This window comes from Anolis carolinensis, chromosome 1 (assembly GCF_035594765.1).
Source record: "Anolis carolinensis isolate JA03-04 chromosome 1, rAnoCar3.1.pri, whole genome shotgun sequence".
NCBI classification, from domain to species: Eukaryota; Metazoa; Chordata; class Lepidosauria; order Squamata; family Dactyloidae; genus Anolis; species Anolis carolinensis.
In genome coordinates, this window is record NC_085841.1 from 6,175,565 (window position 1) to 6,181,430 (window position 5,866).

A 5,866-nucleotide genomic window follows, 5' to 3' on the forward strand; every position below is an offset into this window, starting at 1 on the left:
CAAGGCCAGGGCTGATGTTCTTATTAATTTTGTGTTGCCATCCCATGCGCTAGCAATAAGTTTCCGCAGGATGTTATTGCGTGCAGCTACTTTGTGCTTGGTGTTCATGCAGTGTTTCCTATATATTAGTGTTCGATCTAAGGTGACACCAAGATATTTAGGATGGAAACAGTGTTCGAGCTTTTGGATTGTAACTAAGGTATTGAATGTTTATCTTTGTCTGCTCTCTCTCTATAGCAGGCATGGGCAAACTTTGGCCCTGCAGGTTTTTGGACTACAACTCCCACAATTCCTAACAGCCGGTAGGCTGTTAGGAATTGTGGGAGTTGTAGTCCAAAACCTCTGCAGGGCCAAAGTTTGCCCATGCCTGCTCTCTATATATATACACTGTAATTTGCTCTGAGTACCTTCAGGGAGTAGGGAGGAATATAAATAAAGTGTATTATTATTATTATTATTATTATTATTATTATTATTATTATTTTATGACACAGCAAACAAGATAAATATCCTGGATTTCGTATCGCAAAATCACAAGTTAAACACTTCCCAAGTGTCTAGGACTGTGTGATGTACAGTAGAGTCTCACTTATCCAACATTCGCTTATCCAGCATTCTGGATTATCCAACTCATTTTTGTAGTCAATGTTTTCAATACATCGTGATATTTTGGTGCTAAATTTGTAAATACAGTAATTACTACGTAGCATTACTGCGTATTGAACTACCTTTTCTGCCAAATTTGTTGTATAACATGATGTTTTGGTGCTAAATTTGTAAAATCATAACCTAATTTGATGTTTAATAGGCTTCTCCTTAATTTCTCCTTATTATCCAACATATTCGCTTATCCAACATTCTGCTGGCCCGTTTATGTTGGATAAGTGAGACTCTACTGTATTATGTTGTTGTTGTTGTTGTTGTTGTTGTTGTTGTTATAGTATTATTAAAATTCTCTTCTAGAAATAAATTTCCTCCCTGGATTATAGGACTAGAACATTCTTGCAAAGAACTTTACACTTCTTACTAAACTAGAAATCTTGGGAATTCATACGATGGACCCATGGCAGTTAAAAAGGAATCATAGGCCCCTTCTACACTGCTATATAAAATCCAGATTATCTGCTTTGAACTGGATTATATGGCAGTGTAGACTCGTAGAATCCAATTCAAAGCAGATAATGTGGATTATCTGCTTTGATAATCTGTATTATATGGCAGTGTAGAAGGGGCCTGCTGCTGCTGCTCAGTCGTTTAATCGTCTCCGACTCTTTGTGACTTCATGGACCAGCCCAGGCCAGAGCTCCCTGTCGGCCGTCACCACCCCCAGTTCCTTCAAGGTCAAGCCAGTCCCTTCAAGGATACCGTCCATCCATCTTGCCCTTGGTCGGCCTCTCTTTGTTTTTCCTTCCATTTTCCCCAGCATCGTGATCTTTTCCAAGCTTTCCTGTCTCCTCATGATGTGGCCAAAATACTTCAGCTTTGCCTCTAATATCCTTCCCTCCAGTGAGCAGCCATTGGGCATTATTTCCTGCAGGATGGACTGGTTGGGACTTCTTGTGGTCCAAGGCACTCTCAGGATTTTCCTCCAGCACCAGAGTTCAAACGTGTCTCTCTTCCTTCCTTCGCTCAGCCTTCCTTATGGTCCAGCTCTCGCATCCATAGGTTACTATGGGGAAGACCATGGCTTTGACTATGCGGACCTTTGTTGCCAGTGTGATGTCTCTGCTCTTCACTATTTTATCAAGACTGGCCATTGCTTTCCTCCCAAGAAGTAAACGTCTTCTGGTTTCCTGGCTGCAGTCTGCATCTGCAGTGATCTTTGCACCTAGAAAGGTAAAGTCTGTCACTGCCTCCACGTTTTCTCCTTCTATTTGCCAGTTATCAATAGGTGTGGTTGCCATGATCTTGGTTTTCTTGACGTTTAACTGCAACCCAGCTTTTGCACTTTCTTCTTCCACCTTGGTGATAAGGCTCCTCAGCTCCTCCTCGCTTTCGGCCATCAGAGTGGGATCATCTGCATATTGAAGCTTGTTATTGCTTCTTCCAGCAATTTTAACTCCGGCCCTGGATTCCTCAAGCCCCGCATGTCGCATGATGTGTTCTGCGTACAAGTTGAATAGGGAGGGTGAGAGTATGCAGCCCTGCCGCACTCCTTTCCCAATCTTGAACCAGTCTCCTGTTCCGTGGTCTGTTCTTACTGTGGCTACTTGGTCTTTATACAGATTTTATACCCACCCCAGTATTCTTGCCATGAAAACTAAATGGATCAGTAGAAGGGGCCATAGTGCTATAATTATGAAAGACCTGGGCTGTGTTGTAGCTTTCCAAGAGGAGTCAGAAGATTCTGAGGATGAATCTAAAAGCATTCAAGATTTGCAGACCAGTCAGCATGACCCGGCTGATGCTGTGCATATCGTAGATCAGGGGTCCCCAAACTAAGGCCCGGGGGCCGGATGCAGCCCATCGAAGCCATTTATCCGGCCCCCATGGCACAAGGGCAGAAGGGGGTTGGGCTAAATGACCCAAGGGGTCTCTTCTCTTACAACCCTTATTATTATTATTATTATTATTATTATTATTATTATTATTATTGACACAACGATGTTGTATGACACAGCAAACAAGATAGACATGCTGGATTTCGTTTCACAAAACCACAAGTCGAACACTTCCCAAGTGTCTAGGACTGTGTGATGTATTTTCGGATGATGCGTGCAGATCCCAGCAGGGTGGCCTTTTGCAGTTGGCAGATCGTAATTTTGTCAATGTCTATTGTTTCCAAATGCCGGCTGAGATCTTTTGGCACGGCAAATTATTATTATTATTATTATTATTATTATTATTATTATTATTATTATTATTATTTGAAACACAACAAGATGAGTCCACAGCAGATACTCTTCTGGCTGTGGTATTGGATCACACATCGGACACTTCCCAAGTGTCTAGGGCTGTGTGATGTATCAGCGAATAATGCGTGCAGGTCCCAGTAAGGTGGCCTTCTGCAGCTGGCAGGTGGGGATTTTGTCAGCGCCGATTTTGTTTAAGTGCAGGCCAAGGTCTTTAGGCACTGCACCCAGTGTGCCAATCACCACTGGGACCACCTTGACTGGCTTGTGCCAGAGTCTTTGTAATTCGATCTTTAAATCCTCATATCATGCCAGCTTTTCCAGTTGTTTCTTCTCAATCTTGCTGTCACCTGGTATTGCAACATCGGCAATCCATACTTTGTTTTTTAACACGATTGTGAGGTCAGGAGTATTGTGTTTCAAAACCCTGTATTATTATTATTATTATTATTATTATTATTATTATTATTATTATTATTATTATCATCATTATCATTGAGGCTAGGTGGCCATCTGTCAGGGATGCTTTGCTTGTGCTTTTGGTGCACAGAGGCAGAAGGGGGTTGGACTAAATGGCCCAAGGGCTCTCTTCCAACCCTCTATATTATTATTATTATTATTATTATTATTATTATTATTATTATTATTATTAACATTGAGTCTGGGTGGCCATCTGTCAGAGGTGCTTTGCTTGTGCTTTCGGTGCACAAAGGCAGAAGGGCATTGGACTCAATGGCCCAAAGGGTCTCTTACAACCCTCTTTTTTATTGTTGTTGTTGTTATTATTATTATTGCTTGGTGGCCAACTATAGTCCGGCCCTCCAACGGTCCGAAGGGTCGTGAACTGGCCCCCTGTTTAAAAAGTTTGGGGACCCCTGTCGTAGATAGTTCTCTAGCAACGGAGGACCTCATCACACTAGAGCAGTGGTTCCTAACCTTTGGGCTTCCAGGTGTTTTGGACATCAACTCCCAGAAATCCCAGCTAGCTTACCAGCTGTTAGCAACTGTGGGAGCTGAAGTCCAAAGCACCCGGAGGCCCAAAGGTTGGGAACCACTGCACTAGAGCATGGATCTACTTTAAATCCAGTTTCTTCCTCCTGCAGAATTCTTGTAGTTTAGGGAGGGGCCTTTAAACTTCTCAGCTAGACAGGTCCTGGGCCTCATTAAACTACAAATGCAAGAATTCTGCAGAGGGCAGAAACTGTATTTAAAGTGGATCCATGTTCTAGTGTGATGAAGCTATGAAGCCGAAGAAAGTGAAACTGCTGTTTCCCTAAAGAAGGGACCTTGGAAAGATGGGGAGATCGAAGCCAAGGATGTCACTAGGGAGTGTAGATTAGATCTCAGAAAGCAGGGTGTGAAAAATAGACAGAGGAGATCTTCCCAGCACCTCCAAGATAAGGCTGTGAGGCCCAGATGTTTTTGGAATGATTTCATGGAAGCCTAGATGGGTTTAAAATTAATTCCAAGCATTTGAGAGGAGACAATTTTGGTGCAGGGGAAGCAGTTTCCTGTCCATGTTACCATGTTTTCAAGCCTATGGTTCTTGTATTGTCAAGATGATTCTTTCATGTTCGTGTCTTTGCCTATGTATCTTTGAAGAGTTTTGCCTGGAAAAGTTACCTGCGTTCGTGTTCCTGAAATTTACCTTGGATTATTTCTATGCTTATGGATTTCCACCTTCTATGTTGGTTTCTTGGCATTTTTGAAAGACGTTTATTAAACTCTGATTGATTTTGTATATTGCTGGTTATTGTTAGTGATTCCTCTTCTTCAGAAGAGGAAGGGGAGCAGGAAAGTGTTCATGAATCTAAGGGGGAGTTGGAATCTGAGGAGCAGATTTTGCAAGTACCCACATTTCAGGAGAGGCGAAAGGAAACAGAGCAGAGACGTCATTCAGCTAGAATAGCTGCCAGAAATGGAGCTGAGTAATTAGGAACCGCCCTAGCAGCTGTGGGGGAACTTGGGCTGTGGCGCAGGCTGGTGAGCAGCCAGCCGCAACAAATCACTCTGACCAAGAAGTCATGAGTTCGAGGCCAGCTCGGAGCCTGCATTCATCTCTGTCTTTGTTCTATGTTAAGGCATTGAATGTTTGCCTTATATGTGTAATGTGATCCGCCCTGAGTCCCCTTCGGGGTGAGAAGGGCAGAATATAAATACTGTAAATAAATAATAAATAACTCAGAGCTATAAATCAGAAGCAGGTGCAGTCAGCTTTTGCTAGTAAGAAACAGACTCTAAAGCCTAAGCCTTTGCTCCTCTTGTGCCTGCTTCAAGTCTGCATCTGGGAAACTGCGTCAAAGGATTTATTGATGTTTCATTGTTTGAAGTAAGACTGCTACTTGATTTGGAAATTAATCAGAGACTTAAGAACTGTGTTTGCCCTAAGACTTTGCTTTCTTTTGCATTATACCACTGTATGTGCTGTTCTTTATTTTTTGCTGAAGTAAAGCCGTTTTCATTTACTTACCACATTGTTTTAAGGCTGTTCTTGAAAGACAAAACAGGACAGTTGCCTTCGTTGCCAGTGTGTCCTGGAATGTACACTAGATTATTTCCATGTTTTTGGATTTCTAGCTTCTATATTGGTTTCTTGGTATTTTTGAAAGACTTTTATTGAAATCTGATTGCTTTTGTATATTGCTGGTTATATTCTACTATTTTTGGACGGAACCCCTGTTTTTATACTTTGTTCAATAAACACTTTATTATTGGACTATTGGCCTCTGGTGTGGAACTGGGTGAACAGATGTCTCAGTGGTTCTCAACCTGTGGGTCCCCAGGTGTTTTGGCCTACAACTCCCAGAAATCTCAGCCAGTTTACCAGCTGTTAGGATTTCTGGGAGTTGAAGGCCAAAACATCTGGGGACCCACAGGTTGGGAACCACTGGGCTAGAACTCAGAATACCATATTTTTTATCTCTTACCTGCTTCCAATCGAAGGTCATTAAACAACCCGTCATCGCTGTGAAGAACTTGATGATGAAGAAAAATAATCAGCCCAACACAGTTAA